Source organism: Terrapene carolina, unplaced genomic scaffold (assembly GCF_002925995.2).
Source record: "Terrapene carolina triunguis isolate 2854851 unplaced genomic scaffold, T_m_triunguis-2.0 Scaffold89, whole genome shotgun sequence".
Taxonomy (NCBI): Eukaryota; Metazoa; Chordata; order Testudines; family Emydidae; genus Terrapene; species Terrapene triunguis.
Window position 1 is genome coordinate 3,898,296 of NW_020664440.1, and position 14,251 is coordinate 3,912,546.

Below are 14,251 nucleotides of genomic sequence, written 5' to 3' on the forward strand. Positions count from 1 at the left end.
ATTTGGATGCAGTAATACCTAAAATGATTTTTTTTTCAGATTTGGGAAAACAATCCATTTTCAATTTTTTTGTTTAAAAAATGGAAAATTTCCTTGAGAATTTCCCCCAACATCTTTTAATTACTTGAAAAAAAATTCACAGAAAACATAATTTTCCAACTATCTCTACAACTTCCACTCCTAAAAGCCTAGAAGGAATTTCCATTTGATCATTTATGTAGTAATAATAATAATGACTAAATCTTAGCACTTATACATAGCACCTTCCATCAAAGGGCTTGGAATTAATGGACCTGCACTGTCCACTCAAGAAAGAGATCTTGGTGTCATTGTGGATAGTTCCCTGAAAACATCCACTCGCTGTGCAGCGGTAGTCAAAAAAGCAAACAATGTTAGGAACCATTAGGAAAGGAGTAGATAAAACAGAAAATCTCATAAAGTCACTGTGTAAGTCCATGGTACCGCTGGACCTTGAATACTGTGTACAGTTCTGGTTGCCCCATCTCAAATATATATATATATATTAGAACAGGAAAAGGTACAGAGGGCAACAGAAATGATTAGGGATATGGAACAGCTTCCACGTGAGGAAAGATTAAAAAGACAGGGACTATTCGGCTTAGAAAAGAAACTAATGGGGGGGATATGATAAAGATCTATAACATCACGAATGGTGTGGAGAAAGAGAATTAGGAAGTGTTATTTACCTCTTCACATAACACAACCACCAGGGGTCACCCAATGCCATTAACAGACAGTAGATTTAAAACAAACATCAGGAAGTACTTTTCTCACAACACACAGTCAACCCAGTGGAATTTGTTGCCAGAGGATGTTGTGAAGGCCAACAACCAGGTTCAGAAAAGAACTAGATAAGTTCATGGAGGACAGGTCCGTCAATGGCTATTAGCCAAGATAGTCAGGGATGCAACCCCATGCTCTGGGTGTCCCTCAACCATCCAGAACGACTGGGGATGGATCATTTGATAACTGCACTGCTCTGTTCATTCCCTCTGAAGCATCCAGCATTGGCCTGCTGGCAGACAGGACGCAGGGCTAGATGTAGCATTGGTGTGAGCCAGTATGGCCGTTCTTATGTTCTTATCTTCAGTGGGGAAAAAATAGCCCATGGAGAGGTCAGGTGACCTATTTCATTGTGCACCGTGAAACAGGGATAATGTCCTAAATGGACCCCAGATAGCCTGACTTTTCACTGTGGGCTCCATCTCATCTCAGTTATGTGCTCACGAATGATAACTGAGTTTAAATCAGTTGCTTTATGATCTGAAAATGACCATGCTAACAACTGCCCAAGAAGTGGGTGGGGGAGGGCTTCTTTAAAGGGTTGTCTATTGAAACTGACACCAACCACGCAACTCTGTGCTTAATTAGGGCCAGATCCTCAACATAAGGATGTTTCTTTGCTGAGTCATACCAGCTCAGGCTCTAGTTCACATTCAATATATAGTCGATTAAAACACCCACACACCATAGAAAATCCACAGCTTTTTAAACAGCCTGGTAGAGTACAGAAAACACATCCAAATTCCAGTTCCACCATCAATTTTTACATGGGGAAAGTTTCTAAAGGAGGAATTGGAAACAAAAGAGATTTCTCAACAAGATCTTGACATACCCTTAAAAGAGCACTCCGGTGACAAGAGCCAACAAAGACATTACAACCTCCTAATCCTCTCTCTTTCCAGGTCTGCAAGAGACAAGAGAGAACACTTTAGGCTTGCCCTAGTCTTACTTTCTTTAAGCAGAAAGAGAGCAAAAACTGGCACATTCATTGTTGACCTTTGGCTCTAACAGAGAGGGGAAAATATGTTGTTAGGAACTAGGTTTAGGTCACTGAGAGAACAGGATTTTTCACAGCTGATATTCCTGCAGATGAAAGATGCCTGGCGGCGGGGGAGGGAGGGGCAATGATCAGTCATTTCAGGAAGGGTGGGGCTGCGTCCTGATATGACCTGAGTATGGGTTCTTGCAACGTGGGACAGAGCTGAAAGAGCCAATGAGAGTGCTGAATTTTGAAACGAAGCTTAGCAGGTAAGACTAGAAATGTGAATAAACCCAGTTCAGTGGTTTATCCACTGGCCTGTCAGGATGGATTCAGGGCATGAAGGGAAAGCTTGTGGAGCTGATAATTTATAAAAGCCTTTCTATTGAAGAGAATGGGACTTGTCATGTGATTGGCTGGCTCCATGCCTGTGCATCCTGCACTGAAGTCCGGCCTGATGCCCTTTCCCACAATACAACCAGGGGTCACCTGGTGAAATTAATAGGCAGAGGGTTTAATATAAACTAGAGGAAGTACTTCTTCACACAACAGTCAATTAACCTGTGGAACTCATTGCCAGGGGATGTTGTGCAGGCCAAAAGTATAACTGGGTTCAAAAAAGAATTAGGTAAGTTCATGGCAGATAGGTCCATCACTGGCTATTAGCTAAGGTTGTCAGAGATGCAATCCTTTGCTCAGGGTGACCTTGAACTTCTGACTGCCAGAAAGTAGAAGGGAAAGATAGGGGTGGATCTCTCCAACTGCCCTGTTTGGTACATGTCCCTTGAAGTTCTGGTACCAGCTGCTGTTGGAAACAGGATACTGGGCTAGATGGACCATTGGTCTGATCCACTATGTCCATTTGTATGTGATGCCCACTGCCCATAAGAGCTAGCACTCTCAGTACAATTAGGGCTGTGGGCAGATATGCAGCTTTGCTACAGAGGATGTGCTTGTGTGAAATTGGACTTTCTGTGGTTGCCCAGAGCGCTCCAGTCTGACAGCTTAGATGCCTGACCTGACACACACAGTGCATGAAGCTGGATCCTCGGGAGACTGCTTAAAAGCTTGTCTTGCTTAAAAGGCTCCTGTCATGTTTCATTTAAGATCTGGTCTTGATCCTATTGAAGACAATAGGAGTCTTGCCATTGATTTCACATGGCAGAGGATTAGAGCCCATACATTTATTCTAAACTAAGTAAACCCAAGTAAGTGCTAGGGAATCTAGAGAAGGTCTAAGTGGATGTAATTTACAGCTTCTTCTGCTTTGTCAATATCACATCAATATAGAATCCCTCCAGACCTACTAGGGTAAAAAGAGGCTCATGCAGCATTCAGAGCAGATGTTTAAAACCTGATCTAGTTTTTTTTGCAACTGCACTTTGCTGATGTAAATAACTGCAACCACAATTTAGGACATCGGAAGGTTAAAGGGGTCGATCCAGTTCCCAAGGAAGCCAACGGGAGTCTTTGCACTGACCTCAGTGGGAGTTGGATCTGATTCTAAGTACTTCCCTGAGAAGTCTAAATAATACCTGCAATTATTTGCACTTTCAAAGTAAAGGTTAGGTTAGGACTAGGCTAAAAATATGGACCCCTCCACCCCAAATCTTCATCTTCCACTTACTAATATTTGATCAATGGAACAACATCCATTCTCACCCTCCTCATTACCTAGCTGGTTTCTGAGCTGTTGTAAATTGCTAAGTCTGTAACAGCCACAGAAGCTAATCCCTGTGACAGTACAGACTTCAGGTGTTCAGATGGCTGCCAGGAAAACAGAATTTCCATTTTCTCCACCGAACTCAGCCAGACAAATGCAGGCACTAGCGTGCAGCGAGCTGTGCATTATTCAGCAGGCACTCCTTGTCTGACATCTTTCTCCTACAAACGTCGCTTCTTAATAGTTTTCTGTTCACATTTCATAGGCCAAAGGACTCAGGGTCTCGGTCAGTAAGTGTAGCTAAAAAAATGCCCAGGTGTTTCAGTGGCCATAAGAGAAAACTCAACTTATTTTTAGCATATCTCAGGGTGGCTACCTGAGAAGCTTTTACCCGAGTTTAATTCTTCAGCTGGAGAAGCTTACTGTAACACAGTCAACTGCATTCCTTAGGCAGTACTTTTCATAGGGTTAATCTTTGGGGAGATTTGGTAAAGCCAACGTCTTATTTTACCCAAACAGCAGAAGTTCTTTCCCTGAGATTCAAGTAAGATTACATACAGTCCTGGCCCCATCAAAGTGAATGGGAATGTGATGTCGGTGGGGGGTCAGGATTTCACCCAATGGGGCAGATCCGTGGCTGGTGCAAATTGTCATTGCTCTGTTGAAGTCGATAGAGCTAAGACATCCGAGGAGCTACCCATGTCACTAGTTTCTTTATGTTCATTGATCCTAATAAAACACCAGAAGTCTGATTCTCCTTTACACCAGTCTGAGAGTGTCTAAGGATGTGGATGAAGGTGTAACTGTAATGTAGACCCAGTTTAAGTCCCCTTACACTGCTAAAGCCCTAGTGCAAATAAGAATTAGGCCAGAGTCCTTCACAAACTGAAATAAGGAAGGTGATATCTGCAATTTACCCTGGGAGGAAGCAGAGGCCGCATGGATGACTCTTGCCACTGCCTTGAGTTCTTCCTACCTGGCTGGTTCTATCACAGCGACACTGGCTTGGGAGCTGCCTGCCAGCATCTAGTCTGAGGTGGAAATGTGACTTGTCTGGTTACCGAGAGCCTTACTAGACAGATTTCAAATGGGGGTGTCCAGTCATTCTGCATGGGTAATAGGAGGCATCAAGGCCACACTGTAGTTGCAAGAGATGTAGGGCATCAGCACACCCCATCTCAGCTAAAGCATTAGGGTTGCCAACTTTCTAATCACACAAAACCTAGCACCCCTGCCCAGGCCTGGGGAAGGGGATTGGGGTGGGGGGCGGGGGGTTGCAGGATTCTCTAGGCTGGGCATTGCACCTTTAAATCTGCTTGCTAGGGAGGTTAGGGAATCTTCTGGACTGAGACAGACCTTCTGCTTGCTCCCTCATTTTAAATTAGTTCTTTGTTGTTTTCTTTAACCTAAAATAAGCCATCTGGGCTGCAAGTGCATGCTTTGCTCTTTGCAAAAGGGAAACAACACACACACCCCACAATAACAGCTTGCACTTGTGTCTTCTTGCGAGGTGCATTTCTTGCTGCACGAATCCAACAGGGATGACTCGTGCAATGAGCAGGATGACAATGCAGCTGCAGCTCACACTTTCAAGCAACGTGGGCAGCATTTAAACCCTGGCTTCATTTTAAGGACCCTGTTCAAGAGCATTTGAATAGATCAGGTGGCAGCACGGGTAGTGCATTGGCTTATGAGCTTACTATTTTGTGCTGAAATTACAGTATTTCCCAAGTCTTATACTTTAGAGCAGGGGCAGGCAAACTTTTTGGCCTGAGAGCCACATCTGGATATGGAAATTGTATGGCGGGCCATGAATGCTCGTGAAATTGGGGTTGGGGTGCGGGCGGGGGTGAGGGCTCCGTCTGGGGGTGAGGGCTCTGGGGTGGAGCCAGAAATGAGGAGTTCAGGATGCGGGAGGGGGCTCTGCACTGGGGCCGGGGGTTGGGGCGCAGGAGGAGGGCGGGGGGCAGGCTCTGGGCGGCACTTACCTCGAGCATCTCCCGGAATCAGCGGCATGTCCCTTCTCCGGCTCCTATGTGGAGGTGCAGACAGGTGGCTCTGCGCACTGCCTCGTCAACAGGCACCACCCCTGCAGCTCCCATTGGCCACAGTTCCAGGCCAATGGGAGCTGCGGGGGGCGGCGCTTGGCGCAGGGGCAGCGTGCGGAGCCCCTGGCTGCCCCTACGCTTAGAAGCCGGAGGGGGGACATGCTGCTCCTTCCAGGAGCTGCGCAGACCCAGCCCCAGACCCCGCTCCCCAGCTTGAGGGAGCCAGATTAAAACATCTGATGGGCTGGACGTAGCCCGCGGGCCATAGTTTGTCTACCCCTGCTTTAGAGGCCGTTGTGAGCCCCAAAGGTGCACTTGGCAATGACGGCTTGAAAAATCTCTAGCTGTTGATCTGCTTCAGGACCTGCCAGGAGAGCTGACTATATAAGAGAAGGGGTTGTTAGTGCTTTCTGAACTGCTGGCTTGCTGGTAATGCCTGTGTTGACTTTGATTACATCCATCAGCTCTCCCAGTTTGCAGTGCGGCCATAAAGTTGTCTCTTCTCCGTGGTTCTCCAGATGTCCCCAGAAGGGCTGATCGCCTTCGCTCTGGGTGCATTTCCAGAAAAGGCAAGCAACAGCCTGCTACTAGCCAGCCAGATTAGTCATTCTGTCTCTCTTACCTGCCAGGCAGACACATGAGCCATCAGCCTGAACCCTAGGGGTATGTCTGCATGGCAGCTAGGAGCGAGCCACCCAGGCCTGGATAGACAGACTGAAGCTAGTGCGCTAAAATATAGCAGTGGGGATGCTGCATCACAAGTCTATGGGGTTGGGTGGCTCGGGGTCTGACCGACACCATCCATACTGCTATTTTCAACACACTAGCCTGAATCTACCCAGGCCAGACAGCTCCCTCCCAGTGTAGATATACCCTCTTGGGGCCAAGGGAGTATTTTTTAATCCTCATTATGGTGTGTATTGCAGTCGTGTCTAGCGCTCCTACAGGAGACAGGGCCCCGTTGTGTTTGGTGTGTATATAGGGAGAAACAGTCTCTGCCCCCAAAGAGTTTGCAATCTAAATAGGTAAGGTAGGATTGGTATAGCCAAGGATTCTATAGATTTGTTTTTTTAATAAGCGGAAGAGTTAGGGCTGGGACTCTGGGGCTGACCCTGAACACACAGGCTGTCACATTAAATTCTGCATGGACAGATACATTTTCCAAACCCAGTAGATCATTTGCTTGACCCCAGAGTAAATAAGAATAAATAAATTAATGGAGATATCCTATCTCCTAGAACTGGAAGAGACCTTGAAAGGTCATCGTGTCCAGCCCCCTGCCTTCACTAGCAAGACCAAGTACTGATTTTGCCCCAGATCCCTAAGTGGCCCTCTCAAGGATTGAACTCACAACGCTGGGTTTAGCAGGCCAATGCTCAAACCACTGAATTGAATTAGTATGTATCTGCTACATTAAAGGCTGGATTCTGTAGTCTTGTCTCATGAAAGATGTAACATGATCCAATGGCTGGAAGCTGAAGTTAGACAAATTTAGAATGGAAATAAGGCACAAATTTTTAACAGTGAGAGTAATGAACAATTGGAGTGGCTTACCAAACGTTGTGATGGGTTCTCCATCGCTGGCAGTTTTAAAATCAAGATTGGCTGTTTTTCTAAAAGATCTGTTCTAGGGATTATTTTGGGGAAGTTCTCTGACCTCAGGAGGTCAGACTAGATTATCACAATGATCCTTTCTGGCCTGGGAATCTATGAATGAAAGAATGTGAGGACTCTCATCAGGACTACACACATTAATACAGATTGCAGAAGCAGTCCCTGCATAATGTGGTTTAACGCTGTGTGCAACTGGAAATGTTAGTTTGCATTCAAGGTATGTAACCTGGTCTGGGAGCAGATCTTTGGCAGGATCTGATTCCTTAGGTCAGTTGAAGATGAGACTATTTACCCTGGCTAAGGATCTGTCCTCTGCAGTAAGAATTTCATGGACTTTAGTCTAATTAAAGAAAGAAATAGTAAAATGGTTAGTTCTACAAGAAATTTCCTACATATTCAGCTAATCTCATGCTAGAAGAAACAGTCTGATTCTTTCACTGACAGTCTTTATTAGGCAGCAAGAACAAACCGTAATAAGGAACTCAAATTAAAAACAGATCATATAGTGTTCAACAAAGTAATTTCTAATATTAATACCTCATTCCGTATACAACTGAATTATATGGATGAGATCATCCATTTCCCTCAGGCAAAAAATAGCATATTCCTTAAGGAAGAACAGTTTCTATGTAAAACTTGACATTAATAAGCAGATCATGTAGTATTTAGCATTAGTCTAGTATCAACAAGGGCACTCTAAGTTTATCATCTGATGTGTTCTCCCATGCCTGGACTGTCCCAATGAATTTACCTTTACTTATTTCACTAAATGTTCCTTTTTGAAATGTGTGGCTCAATGCAGCACATGATCTAAAGTCACGCCTTGGAGGAAAAAGCTTTGAGTTGTACCTAGATTGGCCAATCTCCTGATTGCATTCTGTGGGGGGTTGTTTTTGTTTTTTCGACTCTTTAGCATTTGGAGTGGGCTAAGCTGAATACAGAATCCAAAGTGAGATGCAATTTGCATACATAATTGTGAGCAGCAAGGCCAAACAAACTAGACATTTTAACAAGCACCCTAAGCTAATGTTGAATGTACACTGACGAGAAATGTTTCAGCTTCGTGTGTGGGATACAATGGTTGAAATTTACCACCGTGTGGTTTTTTTCCTTAATTTTTCTAAAAATAACCCTTAAATGTTTGTAATACCTGAAGCAATGCCAACAGAATTAAAATATTTCTTACCCACCAACTTATACACCCCTTCAAGAGAGAGTCTTTGTCACATGCTCTGAAGTTCAGCAAATGTGGATTCTGTTGGACATGAAGGGGAGGGAAGAGTTCGAGACTCAAGGTCCCTTCAGTGAAAACCCTCTGCTCTCCAATGGACAAGCCTAACGCCTGTTGGTCCATTGACTTGTCCATTGGAGAGCCATAGTAGCCAGGTAATAGTGCAAATCCTGGCCTCAGAGAAAACAATCAGAGGGGTAGCCGTGTTAGTCTGGATCTGTAAAAAAGTGACAAAGAGTCCTGTGGCTTTAGTCTATAGACTTTAGTCTATAAGGTGCCACAGGACTCTTTGTCGCTTTTTAGTGAAAACAATGGGAGTTTTGAAGTCAACGGAACCAGGATTTCACTGCTTAGGAGTAGTGTGTGTATGTTTAAGAGTTATTGTATTGATAGTTCTGGACAGAATAAAAGGGTGAACCAATAAAATGGGTGGTCTGCCTAACAGTACCAAAGGTGGGCCTTGCTGACCTCAAACCAAAGGAGATAACATGGTTATCATGCTCAGAGTGTCATTCCTATTTTCCATGCCCAGGACAGGACCCAGACTGTGCCCAACTTTACCTGTTGAGCCAGAAACTACCCAATTCTTGGGCTAACTTGAAGAGTCATTGACTGCAGGAACGTTGAAATCTCCAAGGACTTTCAGCCTGGACACAAGGGGGACACTGCTCCCCAGGGACTACAAGATGGAGAGGAACTCCATCGGCACCACCAACGTGTTTGAGGCACATGAGGATAGTCTGTACATCAGTATTGCTGTGTCTTCCATAGGCAGCATGCAAAAGGATGCACTCAGAATAATTAGACTCTTGAAAAATTGGAGCCAAAAGAAATAGGAGTCAGTGCTTTTAAAAAAACATGCTGACGTCCTTTTGGTACACTTTGAGCATTTCTGAAGTAATTTGATGTGTCTGAAGCGGTGCAGCATTCTGGATTCAAGTCTAGTTTTCTTTCACTTAGAAATGGCAAACTGAAGTCACAGCAAAACCTTAAAATGATCTCTGCTGTATCGTGTGGGCTAATGTTACTGCTTTACAGCAATATGTGTGATGGCTTTCCCTTCGTACATTCCAGTGGAAAATGAAAGGCAGGCGTTCGGCTCCCAAGCATTCCAATCAGTGAAATCTGGATATGTAGAAGAGTTGATGGTAGTCTTACAACTGGGGTTTGAGAAGGACGTGGGAAGTTTGTCGAACACGTTTTCATCACAACAAAAGGAACCAAGTGCATCATTTAATGATCATACAAAGTAGGTGAAGGCGCAGCAATGCAGAACTATTGCGACATGATGGAACACAGGACTCGACTCACTGCTGCTCCGTTCCACACTTACAGTGGCATGAAACTAGTGTAATGCAATGGAGAATCTGACCCACGGTGCTTAAAAAAAAAAAGGGCCAGTTCCTCAGCTGGTGCAAATCAGCACAGCTTCACTGACATCAACTTACGCCAGCTGAGGAGCTGTGCCCATCTGAACTGTTTTGCAGAAGGAAAACACACATCCAAGCCAACGTCTTGTGTCCTCCTCACTTGCCCTCCACTACGCAATGAGAGTTTAAAATTAAAAGGTAGGACTCTGTGCTGAAAGGATGCTGGAGAGAGTAAAAATGCCCTTGCTCTGCTGAATGAATGGGGGAATATGTTTCTGCTGGATTGATATTTTGTGTGTGTGTGTGTGTGTGTGTGTGTGTGTGTGTGTGTGTGTGTGTGTGTGTGTGTGTGTGTGTGTGTGTGTGTGTGTGTGTGTGTGTGTGCGCTCCCTACATTGAAACATGAGATTCCTGCCAAGTTTCGAATGAGTACTTTCACGTGAATTAAAATATTTAATCTGTTGGTTTAAATAATAAAACCGGGTCCGTATCAGTGAGCTAAACATTTAAATAAGCTGAGCTGGTTTTATTTTTCAAATGTCTGCGGAATCCATCACCATAAGCCATAACATCTGGGTTCTTTATGTTAACTTAAAAGGAACACACGCACCTGCTCACCATATGGGTAGATCGATGAACTGTTGTAGCTAAGGGAGTGTTATTGTTTGTCTCCATGACTCATTGCATGGCCATGATGAAATTCGTCTAACAAAGTTTGACTGCACACAGTGCCCTGAAGGCCAACAGACAGCTACCTTTGGGTTCTGTGTGCAGCAGCTGGTGAGTAGACTAGGTCTCATGAGTCTTTTTGAACAGTGGAAGTAGCCCATTTACTCACAGGAATGGCTTAGCAGTCTAAGGTCACGCAAGTCCTCCTACAGTCCATAGGTTCTGTTTTGTTGCTTAATGTCATCTTCTCAGTGGTGGCAGATGATGGAACAAGGAGTAATGGTCTCAAGTTGCAGTGGGAAAGGTCTAGGTTGGATATTAGGAAACACTATTTCACTAGGAGGGTAGTGAAGCACTGAAATGGGTTACTTAGGGAGGTGGTGGAATCTCCATCCTTAGAGGTTTTTAAGGCCGGGCTTGACAAAGCCTTGACTGGGATGATTTAGTTGGTGTTGGTCCTGCTTTGAGCAGGGGGTTGGACTAGATGACCTCCTGAGGTCCCTTCCAACCCTGAGATTCTATGATCTTATCCAAACTTCTTTGTTCTCCAGCTCTAGCCTGAAAATCTTTGAAGAATTGCTTCTCTCATGAGACTTCTAGCACTAGATGTTGGTCCAGCTGGAAATGCCATAAGATCAGCTTTGCTCAGATCTTAATATTTCTGTATACCCTCAGCTGGTACCAGAAAGTTGAAAAACAAACTTCACTAAAAAATCGGAGTTTCCAACCCACGCAGGTGCCTTTTGAATGATTTCTCCATCCTATCCAGCATTCACAATATCTCCTACTTTAATATAATGAGTTTATTATAAGAGAAAGATGTTTCTTTTCTCTATAAAAACAGCAGTGTTCCTTTTTGGAAATTAGTTTTGCTGTTTTGCCATTTTGTCTGTAATAAGCAGCTGAATTTTAACTGCATCAAGAGCAGGATTATTACTGCAGAAAAATGATCCAGTTTTTCCCAAGAGACAACCTGTAACAGGTGTACACTGTGAGAGCCAAATATTTGCTAGCAACCCCATATGACATATGCTAAAGTGAGCTGAAAGCTGCATCTCCAAAATAAGATCTCGGTTAGCCATTAGCTAATGATTCTTCAGAGAGGGGTCTGGGATTTGTATAATTACCTGGAAAGATAAAAAGAGAACCCAAAATGAGTGCTTCAGATTCTTATGCTAGTAAGAGTATGGTAGACTGCCTGGCCTGGGGAGGCGTCATTGCTCCGGTCAAAGGAAGGGTTCAGATGGTAGCTTGACATCCCCATGCGAGAATGTTTTCACATCAGAGCCTTCTCATTGGGTCACAGCCTCAACACTCTTGTCCACCATCACAAGGTGATGGACTTGAGTGGAATGGTCAAGTGAACAGGTGGCTGAAAATTCATGCCAACAAATGGGGTTTCATTGATCAGGAAACTTTTAATGGGAAAAATGGCACTTCTCGATTTTTCAATGGGAATTTTTTCATTTACATTCAAACTTCAGTTTTTTATTTGGTTTTCAATCTTTGGGATTCCACCCCCCACTTCTCTCCTTTTCCATCCCTCTGAATGAACTGTGGGCAGGTTCCAGAGTTGCAGAACCACAACATTTTGTTTTCCTTTTGCTGCTCTGTAACTTTATCAGAGTTGGAGAAGTTCGAGAGGGTGGGAAAAGTGAAGAACCTGCCTTACCTTGGACTTAATTCATTTTATTGAACTTGGAGCCAAAAGTAGAGGGGAGGGGGAAATCCAGTAACTAAAACTCAAGCCCCAAAATAGGTTATTTTTCAAAAATCAAAATGAAAATTTTAAATGAAAAACATTGCAATAAAATTCTTCCTTCTATTTGTTTCCCAGTGGGAAATAATGGGTTTTGTAATAGCTCTAGACAAGTGAGTAGGGGAGGCTCAAGAGAGGTCCCAGGGCACTGAGCCAGGAAGGGAGAGTTAGTGAGTCACCAGTGAGGTGCACTCTGGGAGGGATCAGCTTTGACATCCAGGGTTGCCATGCAATGGGAAAGCACGAAGCTGCCCTTGGTTTACAGGACTGTTAGAGCTTGTTTTTAAAGGGGAACGTCGGGGGAAGTGGTTCAGGGAAGAATGTCAGCCTTAACTGCAACGCCTCTTGCTCTTCTTGTGCTTCGTATCTGTGCAACATGGCTGGGTAGCCTCCTTTAAGATACAGTGAATAGCGCATTAAGACTGGCCCTCTTCTTCTGAGTCCATTCTCTCACCATCTCACAGCTCTCGTGGTGAGAGCCGTCCCAACTGCAGATCCTGCTCCAATTTGTAGGGGGAACACTACCACTACAAAAGTGATTTTTTTCCCCCTCGCTTGGTATCCTACTGTTAATAGAATTGTCTCATCAGACTGACCTCCCACTTGATAAGGCAACTCCCATCTTTTCATGTGCTGTGTATTTATACCTGCTACTATATTTTCCACTCCATGCATCTGGTGAAGTGGGTTTTAGCCCACGAAAGCTTATGCCCAGATAAATTTGTTAGTCTCTAAGGTGCCACAAAGACTCCTCGTTGTTTTTCCTGATACAGACTAACACGGCTACCCCTCTGAAAACTGTATTAGCAGTTCTAGACTAGCTTAAAGCTGTACAACTATTTCTCGGCACCTGCTCTTTAGAGTAGCCTTTCTCTATAGCTCCTCTCTGTATCATCAACCCTCTATCCCTTCACAAAGCCCATCTTCAAGTGCAGCTTACCACTGAACTCCCCTCTCCCTCAATGGGCCAGGTTCTCAGCTGGTGTAACGCAGTACAGTTCCTTACTGTGATGCAGCCATGCTGATTTACTGGCCCAGTGTATTCGGAGTACAATGTCTTTGTGCCACTGTCCGCGCTGTCTTGTGTGACAATTGTGTAAACCTATTCAAAAGAAAGTCACGCTGTATAGCTAATGGTGTCTTGCAACTAGATGTGTTTGAGCCTTGCTGGGGACCACTTTCGTTTATGGACTGATGGAATAAATGGCGATTCGGTAGCAAATGGCAATTTGGTAGCTAAGGCACACGCAGGAACACTTTAGTTTGCTGATCACTGACAATGTAGAGGTTACAGGCTTCTTCCCATCACTGAATCGCTGCAGGCTAGCACTGACTAGTCAAGATGCTCATGAAACTGAAAATGATCAGCAGTTATTAGCCATGGACTGAATTGCAGCTCTGAGGAGGATGCCCCTCACCCATCTGTGCCAGGGCCATGTACAATCACTGTCTCTAAGCATAGGGACTGTTCACTCCCAGTACCCTATGGGTCCATGCCATGCTGAAGGGAGGAGGTTAGAAGAAGGGTGGGGCCCCCAAACCCCTCCACACTACATAGCCAAGCTGGCTGGCTGTAGGAGGAGACATGACAACACCATCCTACGTGCTAGTGCAGTGTGCAAGCAGCCTGGGGCAAGGGGTGGATCTGTGCCACTCCAGTGCAGGTTTGCACTTTCCTGGTGCATGATGAATATCTGGCATCTAAAAATGAGAATATCTTTTTTTGTCTGTGCTGGACACAATGCAACCATTACACTATCATAGTGTCCTGGGACTTCTGGGTTGTCACTACGTTGCACATCACTACAGAAGAGACAACGCTCTGGAAGTACAGGTCTGTTGCTTGAATGAAAGGAGATTGACTTGGTATTAACTTAAGGGCTGTGACCCCCAGTAGAGCAGTTCTGAGTCCATCCAGTAGAAGGCAGCAGTAGATGTGCACTAATCAGTACTTTACACTTGCAAAACCAATGTTAAAAATAAAGCCGGCTTCTCCCTGTGTGGCTGAATGCTCCGTTTCCGGAATGCTTCGGGACAGTCATCTGCTCTGTGGTTTGGTTGAATGGCAGTCACATTTCCATGTTAACAGGGGACTCCACTGTCTTTTGCCTATC